Source organism: Macaca fascicularis, chromosome 17 (assembly GCF_037993035.2).
Source record: "Macaca fascicularis isolate 582-1 chromosome 17, T2T-MFA8v1.1".
In the NCBI taxonomy this organism is placed as follows: Eukaryota; Metazoa; Chordata; class Mammalia; order Primates; family Cercopithecidae; genus Macaca; species Macaca fascicularis.
The window spans coordinates 3,174,250-3,199,347 of record NC_088391.1 but is presented as its reverse complement, the minus strand read 5'-3'; the positions used below and the strand labels follow the sequence as shown (position 1 = coordinate 3,199,347).

At 38.9% G+C, this 25,098-nt stretch overlaps 2 long non-coding RNA genes across 3 annotated transcripts in view; one reads left to right on the top strand and one right to left on the bottom strand.

Annotated features, from left to right (window-relative positions):
• The window catches only part of LOC123569868 (uncharacterized), a 662,349-nt gene that overhangs the window by 363,163 nt on the left and 274,088 nt on the right, over positions 1-25,098 (bottom strand). The window lies entirely within an intron of this gene.
• Positions 12,007-17,863, top strand: LOC135968064 (uncharacterized). The gene is made up of 3 exons (XR_010582500.1): positions 12,007-12,382; positions 16,219-16,495; positions 17,239-17,863. It is a non-coding gene; the product is annotated as an uncharacterized lncRNA (long non-coding RNA).

Genomic DNA, 25,098 nt, shown 5'->3' with positions numbered 1-25,098 from the left:
CAAACATGACTGTGTTATCAGCTGTGACTCTGCTGGGATTGGATAGAATCTACTGAGTCAGGCTCCAGACTGAGAGCTGGAATCAGGTTTATTTAACTGATTTTCTCATTCTTAGACCAGGGTCTTCTCTTGTGGAAGTACATGGGTATCCAAGAGCGTATGTGGTGACAAATAATGCTCTTAAATCTTCTGCGAAAAACTGCATACTAGTACTTCTTTCTATGTATTGTTAGTCACAACAAAGTATATAGCCAAGCTCAAAGTCAAAAGACAAAGTCAACAGGAGAGTGGGAAAAGAAGAAAGAATTATGAAAAAATACCCTCCACCACAACTTGCCATCATCTCTGATTTATATTTTTCTCTATATTTTCTCTCATTAAAAAAACTGATATTTACAACCTCCCAAACTAATTCTACAACCTATAAATAAGTCATGGTCATACCTTACAAAACACTGGACCGGAGCATCTTTGAAATACGATACCAAATTATAACCAATTAATGGAAATTTGTGTGAGTAAAGTCACTGTCTGGGAAGTTCCAGACCTGAATCCACCATTAACTATTTATGAAGCTGTAAGTAAAGTATTTTTCATCTAAGACTTCAGACTGCTTTAAAATAAATGGTATCAGTAGTGCTTTAATGAAGTGCTATTAATTTTTCATTATTTATGGAAATAAATGTTTATCACTCTATTATTATTTAACAAATATACAGAAGCTTGTGTTGAAGTAAGTATGGCAATATCTATTGCAAAAATCAGGACTCTTTTAAATGGTGGAAGAAATTAGGACTTGTACATTCATTGCGTTGTAAATTACTTTTCCAGTTTTCCATAAAATGAAGAGAGTATGTGATGGGGCCGTCAGAATGAGACTCAATAAGGAAAACTAATGGTATTATTGGATTTTAGCATATGCTCTACCCAAGAGAATGTTCCAGGTGTACTTGAAAAGTATGTGTATTCTGCTATTACTTAGTAGAGCATTCTGTAAGTGACAATCAGATCAAGGTAACTGAAAGTGTTCAAGTCTTCTATACCCTTAATTTGTTCTACCCAATTCTCCTGTCAACTATGAGAAAGCTGGATTCCTATCTCCATACTGAAGGTTGAGTTGTCAATTTCTCTTTTAATTCTAAAAATTTCTACTTCATGTAATTTGAGGCTCTGTTGTTAAGTGCATATGCATAGGTACTTGTTATTACATTACTGATATATTAACTCTTTCATCATTGTGAATGTCTCTCTTTTTCTCTAGTAACACTGAAGTTGGCCCAATTTTAAACTTGCATCTTTTCTCAGAAAACTGACCATCAGACCTCCCAGATGATTTCAGGGAGATAAGGATTTCTGGATCACTGCACCTGGACAATAAGAAGAATCATTGCCTGTTGATCAATTCCTTTCTCCTCCCTCCCTAATTCTGTCTTTCCGCATGTGGTTACAGTGCTATGCTGGATCACTGCTGCCTGTTGATCAACTCCTCTTCCTTGTCCCTCCTGTTTTCCTTCTTAGATATATAAAAACCTAACTTTGGTCAGAGAAGGAAGGTGGATTTGAGGTTTTGCTCCCTTCTCTCTGGCTGACATCACCCATAAAATAGTAAAGCCTTCTTCCCTGGCAATACTTGCCATCTCAGTGATTGGCTTTCTGTGCCACAAGCAATGGGACCTGGACCAAACCTCTGGTGACAACACTTCTCATATTAAAGTCTATTTTGTCTGATGATAATACAGCTGGCCCAGCTCCCGTATAGTTCTGGTTAGCCTGTTATAACTTTCCATCCTTTTACATTCAAAGTTCTGTTACTTTGAACCTAAAGTTTGCTCTTATTGAAAGCATATAATTAAACCTTGATTTATCATCAAGTCTGACACTGTCTCTTAAAATATATACATATTATATAAGATTATATATGTATATGCAGTCCAGCCCTTGTGGACACTAAACCTGCTATAAAAATGTACCTTAGACTGGGTAATTTACAAAAAATAGAAATTTACTGCTAACAGTTCTAAAACCTGAAAATTTCACGATCAAGGTGAAGGTGCAAGCAAATTCAGCGTCTGGTGTGAGCTCACCTCCTGCATCAAGACGGCACCTTTTTAGCTATGTCGTCACATGACAGAAGGGTGAAAGTGTCTCACTCAGCCTCTTCTATAAGGACATTGATTCCACTTACAATGTTGAAGATCTCTTGACTTAATCATTTCTCAAAGGCCTCACTTCTTAATACTATCACATTGTGTGCTAGGTCATAACATATGAATTTGGAAGAGACATCAACATTCAGAACACAGAAATACAGTTTTTGATATTTAGTAAGAAGTGATATAGAATAAACTATACATATGTAACATGTACAACTTGATAAGTTTGACAAACACACATGAAACTTTGAATTCACCAACACGATCAAGTTAACAAATATAATCCCCACAACATTCCTTACGGTTACTCTATAATCTCTATTTCCTCCCCCTCCCACAACCACGTCCCTGGGCAACTACAGATCTGTAGTTTACTATGCATTGCTTTCTAGACTTTTATAAAAACAGAGCCATACAAAATATCTTCTTCTCAGTATATTTTCTGAAGATAATTTTTGAGACTCATATCGTTGTGTACACAAATAGTTCATTCCTTTTTCTTTGGCTAAGTAATATTCAATTGTACTTTCATAGCAGAGTTTGTATACCTGTTGATGGGTATAAGGTTTGTTTTAAAATTTTAGCTGTTACAAATAAAGCTGCTTGAATGCTCATGTCTTTGCTATTGTGAATAGTGCCACAATGAACATACACATGTATGTGTCTTTGTGACAGAACTTTGGGTATATACCCAGTAATAGGACTGCTGGGTGAAATGATCGTTCTGTTTTTAGGTGTCTGAGACATTGCCACACTGTTTTCCACAATGGCTGAACTAATTTGCACTCCTACCAAGTGTATAAGCATTCCTTTTTCTCCTACAAAAAAAAAAAAAATTGTCTGGGTATGGTGGTGCACGCCTGTAGTCCCACCTATTTGGGAGGTTGGGGTGGGAGGATAGCTTGAGCCTGAGAGGCAGAGGTTTCAATGTGCCAAGATGGAGCCACTGCACTCCAGCCTAGGCAATAAAATTAGACCCTGTGTTAAAAATAAAAAATGAAAAATAAACCACAACCTGGCCAGCGTTTCTTAGTTTTTGACTTTTTAATAATAGTTATTCTGACTGGTGTGAGATGCTATCTCATTGTAGTTTTGATTTGCATTTCCCTAATTATCAGTGATGTTGAGCTTTTTTTCATATGCTTGTTGACCACGTGTGTGTCTTTTGAAAAGTGTCTGTTCATGTCCTTTGCACGCTTTTTAATGTGGTTGGTTGTTTTTTCTTGTAGATTTGTTGAAATTCTTTATAGATGCTGGATATAAGCCCTTGTCAGATGCATAGTTTGCAAAACGTCTTTCCTGTTCAATAGGATGTCTGTTTACCCTGTTAGTTTATTTTGCTGTTCCGAAGCTCTTTAGTTTAATTACATCCCATTTGTCAATTTTTGCTTTTGTTGCCATTGCTGTTGGCATCTTTACAATGAAATATTCGCCCGTGCTTATTCCCTGAATGGTATTACCTCGGTTGTCTTCCAGGGTTTTCATAGTTCTGGGTTTTACTATTAAGTCTTTAATCCATTTTGAGTTAATTTTCACATATGACGTAGGGAAAGGGTCAAGTTTCAATTTTACACATATGACTAGCCAGTTATTCCAACACCATTTATAAACAGGGAATCCTTTCCCTGTTGCTTGTTTTTGTCAGGTTTGTCAAAGACCAGAAGGTTACAGGTGTGTGGTCTTATTTCTGATTTCTCTATTCTGTTCCACTGGTCTATGTGTCTGTTCTTGTATCAGTACTATGCTGTCTTGGTTACTGTACCCCCATCGTATAGCTCAAAGTCGGCTAGCATGATTCCTCCAAGTTTTTTTTTCCTTAAGATTGCCTTGGCTATTCAGGCTCCTTTTTGGTTCCACATGAATTTTTAAATACTTTTCTCTACTTATGGGAAGAATGTGAATGATAGTTTAATGGGAATAGCGTTGCATCTATAAATTGCTTTAGGCCGTGTGACCATTTTAACAAAATTTATTCTTTCTATCCATGAGCATGGAATGCTTTTCCATTTGTTTGTGTCACCCTTGATTTATTTCAGCAGTGGATTGTAGTCCTCCTTGTAGAGATATTTCACCTCCCATGTAAGCCTTATTCCTAGGTATTTTATTCCTTTTGTCGAAATTGTAAATGGGAGTTTGTTTGTGATTTGGCTCTCAGCTTGCCTGTTGTTGGTGTACAGGAATGATTTTTGCACATTTATTTTGTATGCTGATACTTTGATGAAGTTGCTTATTAGCTTAAGAAGATCTGGGGCTGAGAGTATAAGTTTTTTTAGATATAAAATCACGTCATCTGCAAACAGGGATAGTTTGACTTCCTCTCTTCCTATTTGAATGCGTTTTATTTATTTATCTTGCTTGATTCACATGAGCAGAAGTTCCAATACTATGTTAAATGGGAGTGATGAGAGAGGACATCCTCATCTTGTGCTGGTTTTCAAGGGGAATGCTTCTAGCTTTTGCCCATTCAGTATTTGTTGGCTATGGGTTTGTAAAGATGGCTCTTATTATTTTAAGGTATGTTCCTTCAATAACTAGTTTATCGAGAGTTTTTAACATGAAGAAATGTTGAATTTTATCAAAAGCCTTTTCTGCATCTACTGAAATAATCATGTGGTTTTTGTATTTAGTTCCGTTTATCTGATGAATCACATTTGTTGATTTGCGTACCTTGAACCAAACTTGCATCCTGGAGATGAAACTGACTTTATCTTGATGGATAAGCTTCTTTACGTGCTGCTGGATTCTGTTTGCCAGTATTTTGTTGAGGATTTTTGTATCAATGATCATCATGGATATTGGCCTGAAGTTTTTTTTGTTGTATCTCTGCCAGTTTTTGGTATCAGGATGATGCTGGCCTTGCAGAATAAGTTGGCAAGGATTCTCTCCTTTTCCATGTTTTAGAATAGTTTCAGTAGGAATGGTACCAGCTCTTCTTTGTACATTCGGTAGAATTCAGCTGTGAATTCATCTATGGACCTGGAGTTTTCTTTATGGAAAAGTTTTTAAGTGAAGTTCAACTCTTTTACACCTCCACACACACACCCCCTCCCCCCACAGTTGACTTCATTAAGTTACTTTAAGGGTGAAAGACTTGATGTTTTCTACCCAAAATCAGGAAGAACATAAGGATTCCTGTTCTTACCACATTTATTAATAGTTGGAGAGGAAGCTCTGAACAGGACAACTAGGCAAGAAATATTTTTTTAAAAGGCATTCAAATTGTAAAGAAAGAAGTAAAATAAAGTATCACGATTTGTCTATATCATGATGATGTATACAGAAAATCAAAAGGAATCCATCAAAAGTTTACTGATACTAATAAACAATTTCACCAATGTTGCAGGATACAACACGAATATATAAACATGAATTGTAGTTCTATACTCCAGTAATGAACAATTCAAAAATGAAATTAAGAATACAGTTATATTGATAATAGCATTAAAAAGAATAAAATACTTAGGGAAAATTTAACAGAATTACTACAAAATTTTCACACTGAAAGCTACAAAATATTCTTGAAAGAACTTAAAGAAAACCTAAATAAATGAAAATACATGTCACGGTCATTAATCAGAAGACTTAATATTGTTAAGATGATAATACTCCTGTATTAGTCTGTTCTCACATTGCTATAATGTGAGAACATTACCTGAGACTTGGTAATTTATAAAAAAATAAGACATTTAATTTGCTCACAGTTATGTGGGCTATACAGGAAGTATGGCTGGGGAGTCTTCAAGAAACTTATAATCAAGTGAGAAGGCAAAGGGGAAGCTGGCACATCCTACATGGCTGGATCAGGAGGAAGAGAGAGTGAGGGGGGTTACTACACAGTTTTAAACAACCAGATCTTATGAGAACTCTATCTTTAGACAGCACTAGGGGAACAATACTAAACCATTAGAAACCATCCCCATGATCCAATCACCTCCCACCAGACCCCACCTCAAAGACTCAATCACAATTCAACATGAGATTTGAGTGCAGACACAGAGCCAAACCATATTATTCTTCCACCCCTGACCCTTCCCAAATCTCACATCCTTCTCCCATTTAAAAACACAATCATGCCTTCTCAACAGTTCTCCAAGTCTTAACTCATTCGCATTAACTCAAAAGTCCAAATCCAAAATCTCATCTGAGACAAGGCAAGTCCCTTTCACCTATGAGCCTGTAAAATCAGAAAGAAGTCAGTTACTTCCAACATACAATGGGGGTACAAAAATTGAGTAAATGCTCCAGTTCCAAAAGAAAAAAAATGCCCAAAACAAAGGGGCTACAGGCCCCATGCATGTCCAAAACCCAGCAGGGCAGTCAATAAATCTTAAACCTCTAAAATAATTTCCTTTGATTCCATGTCTTATATCCAGGCCACACCGATGCAAGGGGTGGGATCCCAAGTCTTTGGGCAGCTCTGTTTTCACAGACTGGCGTTGAGTGTCTATGGCTTTTCCAGGCACGCAGTGCAAGCTGTTTGTGGATCTACCATTCTGGGGTCTGGAGGACTGTGATCGTCTTCTCATAACTTCACTAGGCAGTGATCCAGTGAGGACTCTGTGTGGGGGCTCCAACCATATATTTCCCCTCTACACTGTCCTACTAGAGATTCTCCATGAGGGCTCTGCCCCTGCAGCAGACTTCTGCCTGAATGTCTAGGCATTTACACACATCTTCTGGAATCTAGGTGGGGGCTCCCAAACCTCAACTCTTGCTCTCTGTGTACCTGCAGGCTTAACACTAGGTGGAGGCAGCCAAGGCTCCCATTCTCTGGAGCAGTGACCTGAGACATACCTGGGGACCGTTTAGCAATGGATTCAGTTGGAGTGACTAGAACACATGGTGCCACATCCCAAGGATGCACAGAGCAGTTGGGCTCTCTGCCTGGCACACAAATCAACTTGTCCATTCTAGGCGCACAGGCCTGTGATGGGAGGGGCTGCTCTGAAGGTCTCGCAAACACCTTGGAGGCATTTTCCCATTGTCTTGGCTATTAACATTTGGCTCCTCTTTAGTAAATTTAGTAAATTTCTGCAGCTGGCTTGAATTTCTCCAGAGAAAATGAGTTTTTATTTTCTTCCACATGGCCAGGCTACAAATTTTCCAAACTTTTATGTTCTGATTCTCTTTTAAATATAAGTTTCAGTTTCAGGTCATTTCTTTATTTATGCAAATGAATGTAGGCTTTTAGAAGCAGCCAGGCCACCTCTTGAATGCTTTGCTGCTTAGAAATTTCTTCTGCCAGATACCTTAGATCCTCTCTCTCAAGTTGAAGGTTCCTCAGATCTCTACAGCAGGGGCAGAATGCCTCCAGTCTCTTTGCTAAGCCATAGTAAGAGTGGCCTTTAGTCCAGTTCCCAGTAAATTCACCATCTCCATCTGAGACCTCATCAGCCTGGACTTCACTGTCCGTATCACTACCAGGATTTTGGTCAAAACCATTCAACAAGTCTCTAGGGAGTTCTAAACTTTCCCTCATCTTCCTGTCTTCTTCTAGAATCCTCCCTCATATTCCTGTCTTCTTCTGAACCCCCCAAACTGTTCCAACCTCTTCCCGTTACCCGGTTCCAAAGTCACTTTCACGTTTTCAGGTATCTTTATAGCAATGCCACACTCCCGGTACCAAATTTCCGTATTAGTCCACTCTTACATTGCTATTAATAACTACCTGAGACTGGATAATTTATAAAGAAAAGAAGTTTAATTGGCTCACAGTTCCACAGGCCATACAGGAAGCATGGCTAGGGAGGCCTCAGAAAATTTACAATCATGATAGAAGCCTAAGGGGAAGCCAGTACATCCTACATGGCCAGAGCAGGAGAAAGAGTGTGGTGGGTGGGTGTGAGAGGTGCTCCATACTTTTAAACAAGTAGATATCATGAGAACTCTATCATGAGAGAGCACTAGGGTGATAATGCTAAACCATTAGAAACCACCCCCATGATCCAATCACCTCCCACCAGGCCCCACCTCCAACACCTGGGATCACAATTCAACACGAGGTTTGGGTGGGGACACAGAGTCAGAACTCCCTAAATTGATCTTCAAATTCAATGCATTCCCTACCAAAATCTCTCTGGATTTTTTTTTTTTTTAATTTGACAAGTTGAATCTAGAATTTGTATGGAAAAGCAAGTGTCATATTGTTTTTCCTTTCTAATTTGGTTTTGAAGTCTCTTTCAAGAGATCAGCACTACGCTCTAGCCCTGCCCTGATGGGGCTCCAGGGGATCTTGTCATGGATACTTACAGTGTGCCTTTTATGTGATGCTTCTTCATCCTGGCAGATGGCCTGTGCCTAAGTGGCTGACCCATGACCAGGTGGCCCTCTCACAGGAAACTTGCTCACATTGGCAGGCACACTGTGTCTCTTGTCTGACCTGTGTTCAGTTTGTTCCTACTCTTTAGGAGAGCCCTTAGCAGAGAAAAATCTATGTTTCAGTATGTCTGTCAGGTGAAACAAAGAGGAGGCAAAGCAACAAAACACAAGAAATAACAGAAGCAGATTATTACCTACAGATCCCAGAGAGAAGAGAGCAGCAGGCCTCACAGGGCCAATGGGAAGGGGAGAGCTATCTGGGATACACACTCAACCAGAGGATGAAGGGCAAGAAAGAGAGAGGCAGGTACCTCTGGGCCAATGCCTTAATTGCAGTGCAAGGTGTTACATATGCAGATTTCCCATAAGGATTTCTAACTGGTAGGTTTAGATCAAGCAGGCACAAGTTATGTGGAGTCATACTGTGACTGAGAGGTGATCACTGCAGAATATCTATGCAGTTCATACGGGGGTGGGGGCCATGCAGTGAGTAAGTAGGTAGTACCTAGCTGTTTCCTCCTGTGTAAGACAGATATTTAGATTGGCCACACTGAGGAAGTGAGAGGAGGTGGAGAAGGAAAACTGTGTCAAAGGTGACTATGGTATGGGAGTCTAATTTATATTCAAAATGAATGCTGAGGCAAGATAAAATTATGGAAATTCAGCAAAGGACCAAGAATTGTCAAAAGAATCTTGAAGAAAAAAAAAGCAAACTTAGAGGACTCACATTTTCCAATTTTAAAACTTATAAAGCTACAATAATCAGTATAGTGTACAGGGATAGAGGTGAATACAAAGATCAATGGAATATGATAAAGAGTCCACTAAAAAAACCCTCATATTTATGGTCAATTAATTTTTTTTGCAGGGGAGGCCGAATCTAGCTCTATCTCCCAGGCTGGAGTGCAGTGGTGCAATCTCAGCTGACTACAACCTCCACCCCCCTTCCAGGTTCAAGCAATTCTACTGCCTCAGCCTCCTGAGTAGCTGGGATTACAGACGTCTGCCACCACACCCAGCAAAGTTTCCTATTTTTAGTAGAGACGGGGTTTTTCCATGTTGGCCGGGTTGGTCTCGAACTCCTGACCTCAGGTGATCAGCCTGCCTCAGCCTCCCAAAGTGCTGGGATTACAGGTGTGAAGGTGTGAGCCATCACACCCAGCCTGGTCAATTGTTGACAAGTGTGCCAAAAATGATTTAATAATCGGGAATGGTCTCAACAAATGATGTTGGGACAACTGGGTATTCATGTGCAAAATAAAAACGAAGTTGGACCCCCACCTCATAACATATGTAAAACAACTCAAAATTCATAATAGACCTAAATGTAAAAGCTAAAACTATAAAATTCTTAGGAAAAAATATAGAAGTAAATCTTTGTGGCCTGGGACTAGGTAATGGCTTCTCTGATGGGAGTACAAAAGAAAAATTGTCAACATGATAAAAACAGATAAATTGGACTCCATTTAAAATTTTAAAAAATTGTGATTCAATGAACGCCATCAAGAAAGTGAAGAGACAATCATAAAATGGGATAAAATATTTTCAAATCATATATCTGATAATAGACTTTTATTCAAGATATAGAAAGAACTCCCAGGACTCAATACTTGAAAGATAATTTATTTTAAAATGAGGAAAGAATCTGAATAAACATTTTTTTTCAAATAAGATATAAAAATGACCAACAAGCATAAGGAAAATTGTTTGATGTTTTAATCATTAGGGAATTGCAATCAAAATTGCAATATGATACTACTTCACACCCAGTAGGATGGCCAAAATAAAAAAAGGCAGAGAAGAACAAGTTTTGACAAGGATGTGGAGAAACTAGAACCGTCATGAATTGCTAGTGGGGATTTAAAATAGTAGCTACTTTGGAAAACAGTATGAAATGTCCTCAAACTGTTAAACATAGAGTTACCATATGACCTAGCAATTCTATTCCTAAGAATATACTCTAGAGAAATAAAAAATATGTAAAACTAAGTGTCCGTATCAAAACTTATACATGAATATTCATAGCTGCATTATTCATAGTAGCCAAAAAGTAGAAACAACCCAAATTTCCATCAACAAGAGCCACCTAAGACCATATTTTATAATTCCTTATAGAAAAAAGTCCAGAATAAGAAAATCTATAGAAAAAAGAAAAGTGGATTTCTTTTTTCAGATTTGCAGTTGCTTCAGTCTAGGAGCTGGGAGGGAAATGGAAAATGACTGCTAATGAGGTTAGGGTTTATTTCTAAAGTGACAAAAATGTTTTAAAATTAATTATGATTATGCAACTCTATGAATATTCTGGAAAATCTTGATTTTTATGCTTAAATATGCAAATTGTATAGAATATAAATTATATCTCAAGCTATGTAAAAATGACTTTTAAAATACAGGGCAACTCAGTTTATCTATTTTCACTTTAGTCACCTTTGGTAGTTTGTCTCTTGCAAAATAAAAAAATTGTCCATCCATTTAATCTAAACATTTAAATTAATTGGCAGAATATTGTTTCTTTTAATCTTTTATTTTCCTGAATCTGTAGAATCTGCAGTGAGATAAGCACTCTTTTTCCTGATATTGACAATTTGTACCTTCTCTCTTTTTTCTCTTTTTATCTTGATAAATTTGACTGTTAGTTTTTTCGTTGTATTGGTCTTCACAAAAAATGAGTTTTTAGTTTCATTGATTTATTGTTGCTTTGTTTACTATTTAGTTAATTTCACTCATTTATTTCCTTTAGTTCTTCATTGTTTGGGATTCATATGATCTACTTTTTCTAGTTTCTTAAGGTGGTAACTTTAGCCATTTAGCAGACCTATCATAAGGTCTTTTCCAACATAATATTTCAGTACTGTGAAAAGTACTGTATGCTCTTTTAGCACCATTTCACAAAATTTTATACTCTCAGGTTTTCACTTTCATTTGGTTCAAAACAGATTTTTTTAAGTATCTCTTTTCATTTCTTTTCTGATCCATTGATTATTTATGTTAATGATTTACTTTGAAAATATTTAGGGATTTTCTAGAGGTCTTTGTTGTTGATTTCCAATTTAATTCTAATACATGGTCAGAGAATATACTCTGTATAAAAAGAATTATTTAAAAGTTGTCCAAACTTATTTTGTGACCCAGAATACAGTTCGTCTGGTAAATATTTCCTGTACCTTTGTATATACTATATATTCTGCTGTTATTAGATAACATAGTTATAAATGCTAATAGGTCAAATTTGTTTATAGTGTTTTTATGATTTTGCTAATTTCTAATTCTCATATCCATTTTTAGAGAGGGCTATTAAAATATTCAATTTGTTGGCAGCAAGTCCCCCAAAATCTGGCCATAAACTGGCCCCAAAACTGGCCATAAATAAAATCTCTGCGGCACTGTGATGTGTCCATAACGGCCCTAACACCCAAGCTGGAAGGTTGTGGGTTTACGGGAATGAGGGCAAGGAATACCTGGCCAGCCCAGGGCGGAAAACCGCTAAAAGGCCTTCTTAAGCCACAAACAAAAGCATGAGCGATCTGTGTCTTAAGGGCGTGTTCCTGCTGCAGTCAATCCGGCCCATCCCTTCGTTTCCCATAAGGGATACTTTTAGTTAATTTAACATCTACAGAAACAATACTAATGACTGGTTTGCTGTTAATAAATATGTGGGTAAATCTCTGCTCAGGGCTCTCAGCTCTGAAGGCTGTGAGATCCCTGATTCCCCACTTCACACCTCTATATTTCTGTGTGTGTGTCTTTAATTCCTCTAGCGCCTCTGGGTGAGGGTCTCCCTGACCGAGCTGGTCTCGACAAGTGGCGTCCATGTGTGGGGGCTTGAATCCAGGTCGAAGGGTTGCAGGAGCGATGGCCGGAATGGAAAACTAGCTGGAGGACACCCGAGTACTCTTAAAGCAATCCCCATGGTGAGTAAGAAGGGGAGCTCGGAAGCGTCCGGGTAACAATGGGACAGGTGTGGGGTCTGGTTCCGTTCACCTTGGAACTTTTTCACACTGATGACAAGGAGGAACAAGAATATAGCGAAGTAACAGAAGAGGTTACAGAGCAGGTTTATATGCCAGCCGAAGCTAAAGTGTCAAAGGAAGGAGAGGTTCATCCCTACCCTTCTGCACCCCCTCATTATTATTTTGAAGAAAATGACCCCCCAGATCTTTCTTTTCTGGATGACACTGGGCGAAAAGTAGTTGCCCCAGTGACTGTTCGAGCGGCGCCTCGAGTGACCACTCTTAGTTCTATTCAGGCAGGAATTCAGCAAGCTAGACGAGAGGGCGATTTAGAGGCTTGGCAGTTTCCTGTTAGAATACACTCCCCAGATCAACACGGAAATATTACAGCTACATTTGAGCCTTTTCCTTTTAAATTACTCAAAGAACTAAAATAAGCAATAAATGAGTATGGACCAGGTTCTCCTTTTGTAATGGGACTGTTAAAGAATGTTACTCTTTCCAGTCGGGTGATTGCTACTGACTGGGATGCTCTTACTCAAGCTTGTCTAACTCCTGCTCAGTTCTTACAGTTTAAAACTTGGTGGGCAGATGAAGCTTCCATTCAGGCTGCTCACAATGCCCAGGCCCAACCTCCCATTAATATAACTGCAGACCAACTTTTGGGGGTTGGCAGCTGGGCTGGTTTAGATGCACAACTGGTCATGCAGGATGAGGCCATAGAACAGCTTAGAGGAGTGTGCATTAGAGCTTGGGAAAAAATCACTTCAGGTGGAGAACAATACCCTTCCTTTAGTGCTATAAAACAGAGACCCATAGAACCATATGTTGATTTTATAGCTCCATTACAGGAGTCTCTTAAAAAGATGATTGCAGATTTGGCTGCTCAGGATATAGTGTTGCAGTCACTAGCTTTCGACAATGCTAATCCCGATTGCCAGGCTGCTCTGTGACCTATCAGAGGGAAAGCACATTTAGTTGATTATATCAAGGCCTGTGATGATATCAGAGGCAATCTACATAAAGCTACCTTGTTGGCACAGGCAATGACAGGACTGAGAGTGGATAAAGGAAATACTCCATTTTCTGGAGCTTGTTTTAACTGTGGGAAGCATGGTCATACTAAAAAAGAACGCAGAAAAAATCAGCGAGTCAGGCCGCCAGATAGGGGAGAAAAGAAAACTGCTGATCCTGAAATATGTCCAAAATGTAAAAAAGGAAAACATTGGGGTGATCACTGTCACTCTAGGTTTGATGGGAACCTGATTTTGGGAAACACCATGAGGGGCCCATCCCGGGGCATTTCCAGCTCAGGCCATTCCCTCACCCCTGTACGACGTCTGTCCCCCGCCACAGCCGGGAGCGCCGCAGTAGATTTATGCTGCACGAAAGCTGTGAGCCTTCTGCCTGGGGAACCCCTGCAAAAGGTCCCAACAGGAGTCTGTGGACCCTTGCCAGCAGGGATGATCGGATTACTTTTAGGAAGGTCTAGTGTAAGTTTAAAAGGCATACACATACATACAGGAGTCATTGATGCAGATTACAATGGGGAAATTCAAATTGTTGTATCTACTTCTGTTCCCTGGAAAGCAGAGCCAGGAGAGCACATAGCACAGCTCCTGACTATGCCCTATGTGGGAATGGGAAAAAGGGAAATTAAACGAACAGAAGGATTTGGAAACACAAACAAACAAGGCAAAGCAGTTTACTGGGTAAATCAAATTACTGATAAACGCCCTACCTGTGAAATAACTATTCAAGGAAAGAAATTTAAAGGTTTGGTACCTTTCAAGCATTTCTCTACAGCACGGGCCATCCAGTTCAACCCGCTCAATTTAACATAGTTGGAGTCGGTAAAGCCGCTGAAGTATATCAAAGTGGTTATATTTTGCATTGTGAGGGGCCCGAAGGACAACCTGGGACTATTCAACCAATTATAACTTCTGTACCTATGAATTTACGGGGAAGAGATTTATTATAACAATGGGGAGCACACGGTCTAATCCCAGAATAAGTGGAAAAACAAAGTTCTTGCCAAAGATTAGGAAATAATTTTTGATGGTGGCCATTGTTAAGCCTCCAGAACCTATACCTTTAAAATGCTTAACAGATAAGCCAATTGGGATAGAACAATGGCCGGTAAATAAAGAGAAACTGGAGGCTTTAGAGAAATTAGTTGCTGAACAATTAGAAAATGGGCACATAGCTCCAACATTTTCTCTTTGGAATTCTCCAGTTTTCGTAATTAAGAAAAAACTCAGGAAAATGGAGAATGCTAACTGACTTAAGAGCCATCAATTCAGTTATACAACCTATGGGAGCATTACAGCCAGGATTGCCTTCTCCTGCTATAATTCCAAAAAATCGGCCTTTAATAGTCATAGATTTAAAAGATTGTTTATTTACTACCCCTTTACCTCAGCAAGACTGTGAACGGTTTGCATTTACGATTCCTGCGGTAAACAACCTGCAGCCTGCTAAGCGTTATCATTGGAAAGTGTTGCCACAGGGCATGTTAAACAGTCCGACTACTTGCCAGACGTATGTGGGGCAAGCAATTGAACCTACTCGTAAAAAATTTTCACAGTGTTACATTATTCACTACATGGATGATATACTTTGTGCTGCCCCCACTCGAGAAATATTACTCCAATGTTATGATCACTTGCAAAATTCAATTTCTCGCACTGGTTTAATTATAGCTGCTGACAAAATTCAGACTACTACTCCCTACTCCTACTTGGGGACCTTAGTAAATGACACTACCATTGTACCATAGAAAGTAACCATACGTAGGGATAAATTAAAATCATTAAATGACTTTCAAAAATTACTAGGGGATGTTAATTGGATACGAGCTGCTCTAGGCATTCCTACCTATGCCATGAGTAATCTGTTTTCTATCCTTAGAGGAAATCCTAGTCTCACTAGCCCTCGGCAATTAACAAAGGAGGCGGAGGCAGAGTTACAACTGATTGAGAAGCAAGTATATAAAGCTCAGAAAAATAGAATAGATCCAGAGAAGACTCTAGATTTGCTAATTTTTTCAACTCAGCATTCACCTACTGGTGTTATTGTCCAAGAACAGGACTTAGTAGAGTGGCTTTTTCTTCCACATACTAATTCATGGACTCTAACTCCTTATTTAGATCAAATCGCTACTATGATAGGGATTGGGAGAACTCGGATTGTTTAATTACACAGATATGATTCTGGAAAAATTATTGTCCCTCTCACGAAGGCACAAATACAGCAAGCTTTTATAAATAGTCTTACTTGGCAAACCCATTTAGCTGACTTTGTGGGTATTCTCGATAATCGTTTTCCTAAAACAAAGCTGTTTCAGCTTTTGAAATTAACTAATTGGATTCTCCCTAAAATAACTAAATTTAAACCAATTGAAGGTGCTGAGAATGTTTTTACAGATGGGTCTAGTAATGGTAAAGCTTCTTATTTTGGCTCAAAAAGTAACATTTTTCAGAGGCCCTATACTTCAGCTCAAAAAGTGGAGCTTGCAGCGGTAACTGAGGTATCGACTGCTTTTGATATGCCTATTAATGTGACTTCTGATTCTTCATACATAGTTCATTCCACACAGTAAATTGAAAATGCTCAGTTACGATTTCATACAGAACAACAACTGATTACAAAAACAAAAAAGGAGGAGAAATGGGGATGACAGGACAGCCCATACGCAATTGAATCTAGCATCATTTGGTGAAAAGATCCAATAACAAAAAGTTGGGAAATAGGTAAAATAATAACTTGGGGTAGAGGTTATGCTTCTATTTCTCCAGGCCAAAATGAACAGCCAATTTGGATACCATCAAGACACCTGAAACCTTATCATGAGCCAGATGCCAAAGAAGAGATTCCAGGAGGTTCCCGAGGACCCCCCGGTTGCAGCCATGTCAAGGCTGACACTGAGGAGGACCCCAATTTTCACAAGCAACACCCGTCGAACACAACATCAAGAAGCTGTCACAGATGGTAGAAGAAAACCTGAGGAAAGCGGGACAACCAGTCACAATGAATAATTTAACGGTAGCTATGATAGCGGTGATCACCACTGCCGTGAGTATTCCTTCAATAAGGGCTGGTAATAATGCCTGGATGCAACCACTCTGACACAGTTACACACACGTTCTGATCTCAGTATTTACCATAATAAATCTGCTCCTATAATTGAGGCATACCGCCCTCAAAAACCTATTTGTAAACAGGATTGGACCCAGTTAGCAAAAATGAGCATACTTGTTTAGGAAGATTGCTTTGCAGAACAGGCAGAGGTGCTGCATGATGATTCCTATGGAACCATTATTGATCGGTCCCCTAAGAGGATGTTTAGCTTGAATTGAACCTCTCAGTCTGTGTGCCTCGGCCACACTATGTTCAGAGGATCTGAACAAAATGGTCAGATGGTAGAAATGCTTAGAAGTACAGCAAAAGTTCCTATTATCTGGAACCATGGCGGTATGGTGGCACCTCAACCTCAAATGATATGGCCCGCTCTAGGAGCTAAACATAAGGATTTGTGGAAACTATAAAATGCTCTTAAAAAGATCAAACTTTGGGAAAGAGTAAAAAAGCATCTAGAAGGACACTCTACAAACTTGTTTTTAGATATAGCAAAATTAAAACAACAAACATTTAAAGCATCCCAGGCACCCCTGACCTTACTGCCAGGAACTGGAGTGCTTAAAAGAGATGCAGACAAATTAGCAGCTAGTAACCCGTTAAAATGGATAAAAACACTTGGAAGCTCTGTGATTTCAATGATGATTGTGCTTTAATCTATGTTGCTTGTCTTTGTATAGTCTGCAGATGTGGATCCTGGATCCTGACTCCTGCGAGAAGTAGCTCACCGTGACAAAGCTGCCCTTGCTTTTATCTCTTCACAAATCAAAGAAGGGAGACGTGTTGAGAGCAAGCCCCCCAAAATCTGGCCATAAACTGGCCCCAAAACTGGCCATAAATAAAATCTCTGCAGCACTGTGATGTGTCCATAATGGCCCTAACACCCAAGCTGGAAGGTTGTGGGTTTACGGGAATGAGGGCAAGGAACACCTGGCCCGCCCAGGGCGGAAAACCGCTAAAAGGCCTTCTTAAGCCACAAACAAAAGCATGAGCGATCTGTGTCTTAAGGGCGTGTTCCTGCTGCAGTCAATCCGGCCCATCCTTTCGTTTCCCATAAGGGATACTTTTAGTTAATTTAACATCTACAGAAACAATACTAATGACTGGTTTGCTGTTAATAAATATGTGGGTAAATCTCTGTTCAGGGCTCTCAGCTCTGAAGGCTGTGAGACCCCTGATTCCCCACTTCGCACTTCTATATGTCTGAGTGTGTGTCTTTAATTCCTCTAGCGCCACTGGGTGAGGGTCTCCCCAACTGAGCTGGTCTTGGCACAATTACAGTTGTGGATTTTTCTATTTCTGTTGGCAGTTCTATCAATTTTTAGCCTTATGGGTTTGCACTGTATGCATACAAAGATTCATATTCAGTCAAAGACTAATAGGGACCCCTACACAGATTTCTCAGATGCCTTTCTTCCTCTCTCAGGTGGTCTTCTCATATGTTCTACATGTCTTAGCCTCTCCCAACTCCTCCTTCTGTCTCCTGTACTCCAGACATCACTAGGCACTCTGGGATGCCCTTCCCAGGGCTGCAGTCTGAAAATTGCTTCCAGGCAGAAAGCACGGCAAATTTTAAATTCTTCCCTTATTTGATGTTCTCCTCAGGGGTCATAGTTCTACACTGCCTATAGGCTGATGCCTGAAAATAGTTTTCTTTTATTTCTATACTTCATATAGTTTTCTCATTTTCTTGCTTATCATAGCAGGAGTTTAGTTACAAGTGGTTGTTACTATCAATGATCTGAAAAGATTGATCTTTACTGCTTCTATGTAATGCCCGTATCTCTCTCTCTCTCTCTCTCTCTCTCTCTCTCTCTCTCTTATTTATTTATTTGAGATGGAGTCTGTCTCTGTCACCCAGGCTGAACTGCAGTGGCACAATCTCAGCTCACTACAACCTCCGCCTCCCGAGTTCAAGTGAGTCTCCTGTCTCAGTCTCCTGCATAGCCGGGATTACAGGCATGCGCCACCACGCTTGGCTAATTTTTTATAATTTTAGTAGAGACAGGATTTCACCATGTTGGCCAGGCTGGTCTTGCACTCTTGACCTCAGGTGATGCGCCTGCCTCGGCCTCCCAAAGTGTGTCTCTCTCTTTAAACAACGGTGGCTACTTTGAGGTCACCTTGAGGTTGGGGCAACCTTCTTAGTATGATCTATGCTAGTGCATTGCTTCCAATTGTTTGGCAAGGAGGCCTCAATATGATGCCCTTGAGAAGAGCTCAGAGCTCAGGGCCAAAATCTCATCTATTGTAAGGAGGCTTTATTACAAAAAGTCAACATCCTGAGCTAATTTCTCGCAGGGAATTTCGCTACAAATTTTAAGTAGCAACTTATATCTACCAACATGCTTTGATTTTCCAACCAGTTACATGAAACAGAAAGGTATTCTCAACACATTTCATCTCTCCTTCAAGGCGCAATTCTCACCAAATGTTTTGCCACAGTAACATGTGTTTTCTCTGCCTGTACCCAACCATTGAGTTAATCGGTTAGCTGTTAAGGCAGTATTCCTCTTCCATTACCAAATGGTGATCAAGTTACTATGACAAAGCCCAAGGTAATAAAAACTTTTAAAAGACAGACACTCCTCCCTCATATAAAGACCAGGACTGATACTGCAGTTCCACACTGTTGGCATTATAGACTCTACCTTGTTGCTCTGGTTTCTGCAATCAAGGATTTCATCTCATAGTATAAAATGGCTGCCTCACTTGTGACAACTGTGTCCGCATCCTAGCAACTGAGGACAAGATAAGGAAGAAAAAAAGAGCACATTCCCTTACATTTAAAAACACATGCTAAAAGTTCTACATATTATAGTAACTCATATCCCATTCACCAGAATCTATTACATAGTACACCTAGCTGAAATAATAACTGGGAATTTTCGTTTTTAGTTGAGCAACTCTGTAACCAGATAAAATTTCTACCAATGAAGACATTAGAAATAACAGATTCTTGCTGTGGGAGAAAGAGTGGTCAACTAGCTGTCTTGGCCATCATATCTTACTTTCTTATTTTGTTGTCTCTAATCCTTGAAGGTATGATTAAAAAAACACCTCAAAGATAGTGTCTAGGGCATGGTGTCTTTTGGAGTGGAGACTTTGATAATTGATTCAATGTTTTAATGGTTATTGATTTTGTAAGGCTTTGTATTTCTTAAGTTTATGTAAGTAAAAATGATTGTCTGGAAAAAATTTCCACTTTCTTTCATTCTTTAATTATGATTGCTAAAAGAATATTTACATTTTTCTTCAAAGCACAGATTTTCACTGTTTTTCTTTATAGCTTTCAACTATGGTTTCTAAAATTTTTCTTATTACCTGTGTAATTTAATCTCTCCTTTACCTTGATCATCATTATTGCTTTGCCTTCTCCAGATTTACTCTATTCTCTTTATATTCTTGAGTTCAAAATCTAACTCATTATGTTCATCCTGATATGTAACATCAATTAACTTCAAGTTACAACTTTTCTTCTAAGGAGCACTTGATACCTTTCCTCCCTTTGGCTTGCAGCCTGCAGATTGATCTGAACAGATGACTTCAAACAACTCTTTGCTTTATGGATTCCAGTTGAGCTGGCCAATGTCAGGCTTTGGAAGAGACCAGAGGCAGGGCAGGAAGGAGAGTAAGTCAGGGGATTTACACCACTGGTTCCTTTCTTGCAAGATCCCGTTATGCTGGTGTGTCTCCCCGCTGAACACACGGACCTCCCAAAGCAGCCTTTTCAATGATTTCCTCTCAACAGAGTCTGGAAATTGCTCTCTCTCCTGGTCCCTTCTGTTCTAGGCATGGTGACAAGTTTACTGTTCTTAGCTAGGGGTATGGTCCAAGGATCCCTGAAGATTTCACCTAAACCCACCCCTTTATAAAGAGTGCCTTTGTAAATTGCCACCCTCAGATCATCCAATTGTATTCTGACATTCGTTTTCTGTGAGAACTCGAAGCTGTATTCCACTATTTTAAAAAATTTTTGTTCAAACTAAACATATAGAAATAGTCATGATGAGGAGATCATCATGACTTAATGGAGATTAAGCATTAGATACACATATCAGTTTTCTGATAGACATGCGATGTGTAGATCTGATAGTTTCTCCTGATAATTCTGCAAACTTTGAATACTAGATGCTTTCTACCAGAATATAAGATCTACAAGGGCAGGGAGCTTTCTCTCTTTTGATTATTTCTATATTCCTAGCCCAGCACATAGCAGCATGTAAAATATTTGTTAAACAAGTAATTTTTATAACTTATCAGTGATTTGGGCTTTTCTATTATTAGATATTTCACCTTTCCTTTATTTTCAATCTTTATGGGTTTTTTTTTTCTTTATTGTAAGACTGTCTCTTATAAACAGCAGATACCTGTATTTTATTTTCTCCAATTGCATAATCTTATTCATTTTACTCATATTGGTGTTTTTGATATAATTTATACTATTATTTTTTCTTGGTAAGTTTATAGTAGTCTTCTATTTTTCTCCTTTACTGCCTTTTTATTCCATTATAATTTCTTATCATTTAGATGATAAATTTTGCCCTTTAAAAATCACAGTAAATAATATATCTTTTAGAAAATAGTTGACTATAATCTCTTGCTTACCACAGGTTTCATTTGGACCTTCTTCCTGCTGAACTAGTCCTTCATATCTTAAAATATAAAAGTTTTTCTCACTATAATGAGTTGTTTTATTCATTCTAATTTGCAGTTTAGCCTCTGTACTTTTCAATTTGATTTTTACTGAATCGTCTGTTATTTACCTATTTTTTCTTTGTAAATAACATCTATTTTCTGATAACTATTAAGCTTTTTCCCAGAATGTCGATATTCTGGGAGTTCACGGTGATGTAACTATGTATTGCGGTATCTTTATCTATTCTACTTGTGAATTAGCATGGGCTTTGGATCTGAGCATTCTTTCTTTCCTCATTTCTGCAAAATACTGAGTATTAATCATTTGAATTTTAAATATTTTTCAGTCTTCATTCACACTTTTTCATCACATTGCTTCCAGGGATTTTTTTCTGCAGTGTTAACAATGTCTTCTTCATAATGACTATTATGATCACCTTGGACTCAGATTTCAGCTGTTTCACCATTCGTTCATGAGTGAACATACAGAATTTCTATTTGGTTATAAAAGAATGTTTTAATCCATTCCCTTTGCCTACTATTGTTTCTTTAAATAAAAAAAAAATGCTTGTGTTGTTTTCCTGTGCTGAATTTGAGTGAAATACTTCACAATCTCTTTCAGTTCATTAACTCTGTTTTCTAAAGTATAGATAAAGTATAGCTTGGGACGAGAAATGTCTCAGATTTTAGATTTGTTTGGGTTTTGGAATATTTGCATAGACATAATGAGGTATCTTGAGGATACGACTCAAGTCTAAACATAAAATTATTTACGTGTTATATACATCTTATCCATATAGCCTGAAGGAAATTTTGTCTGACATTTTTCATGTGGGTTTTCACCTTTTGTTGAAGTCTGAAGGTGAAGCATTATTGGAGAGTGTGTTGAGGACAGTGTGGGTATGATAGACAGGAGCTTTGGGGAAAAATGTAATCTTGGAATGGCCTTGAGAGCCATTCAATTTATCAGCAGTTCTGGAGGAAACCTACAACAACTGTTTACCATTTCATTGATTTTAGATGTACCACAGGCACAATAAACTCCCCTAAATATGGATAACTTCTAGGAAAAACTTGTCCAATCTGCACCCTGGGAAGGCTTTGAATGTGGCTCAACATAAATTCATAAACTTTCTTAAAACATTGTGAGTTTCTTTCTGATTTTTTTTTAGCTCTTTGGCTATCATTACTGTTAGTATATTTTATGTGTGGCCCAAGGCAATTTTTTTTCTTCCAACGTGGCCCAGGGAAGCCAAAGGATTGGACACCCCTGTCCTAAAACTCACATTCGGCCAAGAATTTTAAAAGGGTTTCATGCTTTTTTTTTTTTTTTTCTGATAGAGTTTCGCTCTTGTTGCCCAGGTTGGAGTGCAATGGCGCAATCTTGGCTCACTGCAACCTCTGCCTCCCGGGTTCAAGCAATTCTCCTGCCTCAGCCTCCCAAGTAGCTGGAATTACAGGTGCTCCCCACCACGCCCAGCTAATTTTTTGTTTTTAGTAGAGACGGGGTTTCAACATGTTGGCCAGGCTGGTCTTGAACTCCTGACCTCCACCTGCCTTGGCCTCCCAAAGTGTTGGGATTACAGGTGTGAGCCACCGCACCCAGCCGAGTTTCACACTTCTTAATGAGCCAATTATGAAATATACATGGCAGGTCTCTCAAGTCCTATATTAAGGAACCATAATAACTTGCACTATAAAATGTTCCTGTACAGGAAAGAAACAATTATTTTTGAAAGTTTTAATGACATTATAAGGAACATAGTTTAATTCATATCAAATTACATTTTCCTGTAACACCTTTCTGGAAAAAGACATGGTGGAAGGATATTTTAAGTATTATTAATTTAATCATTCTCAAAATAGTTGAAGGTAGAGAATTTGTCACCAACTGGCTTCCAACTTTGGTTATAAAACACCTCGGTGAATACCTTGAGTCTGAGGAGCTCATCTACTAAACACTGGATAACACAGAGGAAAAGCAAAGCCGGTCTGATCTTCAACGAAGGCATCAAAAAAAGCCATCTTTGCTCTGCATCAAGGAGTCTGAGTGCGCAGACGTGCAGATGTGACTGATTTAGAGTCCCGTGGTCTAGACTTCTGCTCCTCCGCTCCCACATGCTGGAGGAGGCCTGCCCTCCGGAGAGTCAGGGCCAGTCTTGCGTTTCTGACAAGGGCCACTCACATGTGAGGCTGAGGAAGAGAAGCCCTGCCTTACACAGCCTGGTGTGAAGCCGTCTGGAACACTTTTGGCAGTTCTAATCCCCACTGGATAAAAAGGATATGGGAAAATCTAAAAAATATTCAAGCAGAGTTTTAAAAAGTGACATAGAGCTTAGAATATTAGAGCTATAAGATGGTTAATATGGAAATTAATAGCATATTGGTAGGAGAACAAATTCTAAAAAGTGTTTTCAGGCTCCTGTGCCTTCTAATGGAAAGCAAATGGTGCAAGAAAAGGTAAAGCACCTCCAAAACAGCTGGCCTTGAAAATGTCCCACTTTTAGCCCTGAAGCAATAGCAGATGGTAGTATCTGCTTGTTGTTGCTGGTATTGTTTTTATTGTTATCATGCATTAATAATCAAATGCTGACAGCACACTTGGAGCTGCTCGAACTTCAAAAGCAAAGCAGCTTCAAATCCCTTGGGCTTATCACCTAAATGAAACAAAACTTTAAAATAATCAAGGAAAGGGAAAGAAATCATGTAAATCAAAGATGATTGCCTATTCTGATTGCATATTTCCTTCAAGTTTTCTTCTCATCCTCCCGACCAGGTGCCCTCAGATAGGGAGGCAAGCTGCCATAGCTAGTCTACTTGCTGAAGAAAGCTGCTAGAATAAAGCAATTAGAAAGACAGAAGAAGGCTAGTTTGGAGGCTTACCAGGAGAAAAGTAACTTCAAGCAAAATGGAAAAATAGTCACAAAGGAAGAGCAGAGGATTGGGGCAGATAAAGACCCTGAGGCTAGACCCATCACAACAGAGCATGGTTGTAGCTGCCTAGTAAGGGGAGGTAAAGGAAGAGCCAACCAGGTGAGGAGGAGGCCTCTGTGAGTGTCAGTCAAATATAAGCAGAAGAATGTTTGTATTACTGCGACTAAAACAGCCATTGGATTGAGGCATAGTATTTGTAATTCTCTGGAAAGGTAGCATGACACACAGGTCATCAGGATAAGGCAGGGATTATGCTAGAAGGCTTCTAGATGTGGAACTTATGCAAAAATTGGATCTTTGACTAGGGACAGGTGAACCATGATATAATTGCTCCCCAATCCAGCTATCAAAGTATCGCTGGGGTATGAATCATCCTTATTCCATAATTCTACATGGAGTAGCAGAAACAGTTAAGGGTGGTTACTTCAGTCCAACCTGAGTCTGGCTCACTCAAATGCTGACTGACTCAGACTGAGCAATTAGACTTGTTGAACTACGTAGCTCTTAAGAACTTCATTTTCTTCCTCAACAAATTCGGTGATACTACTGTGTAAGAGTAAACACTTAATGAAGACATGTGTTAGGCAACTGTGCTAAGACTATATTCTCTCATTTATTCTTTCCAAATATACAATAAGGTAGGGAACTACTAAGGTAGATTGAGGCCAAGAAAATAGAAAGTTTTGTAGGCTAGTAGACTTTAGACTTTTTTTCAAGGAACAATAAAGAGCCATTGAAAGTTACTGGTCAATAAATTTTTTTAGGTAAGAAAATATAGCGTTATTGTGCTAGATATATTAAGAAAGAAATAATAAGCAGAAATAAGTAGTTAGGAGATTATTCTGATAGCCCAGGCATCAGATATAAAAGAGATACCACTTGGTATAAAAGAGATACCACTTGACACTAGGAAGGCTGTAATTGAGAATAGGAGAATAATAAGTGTTGGCAAGGATGTGAAGTTGGAA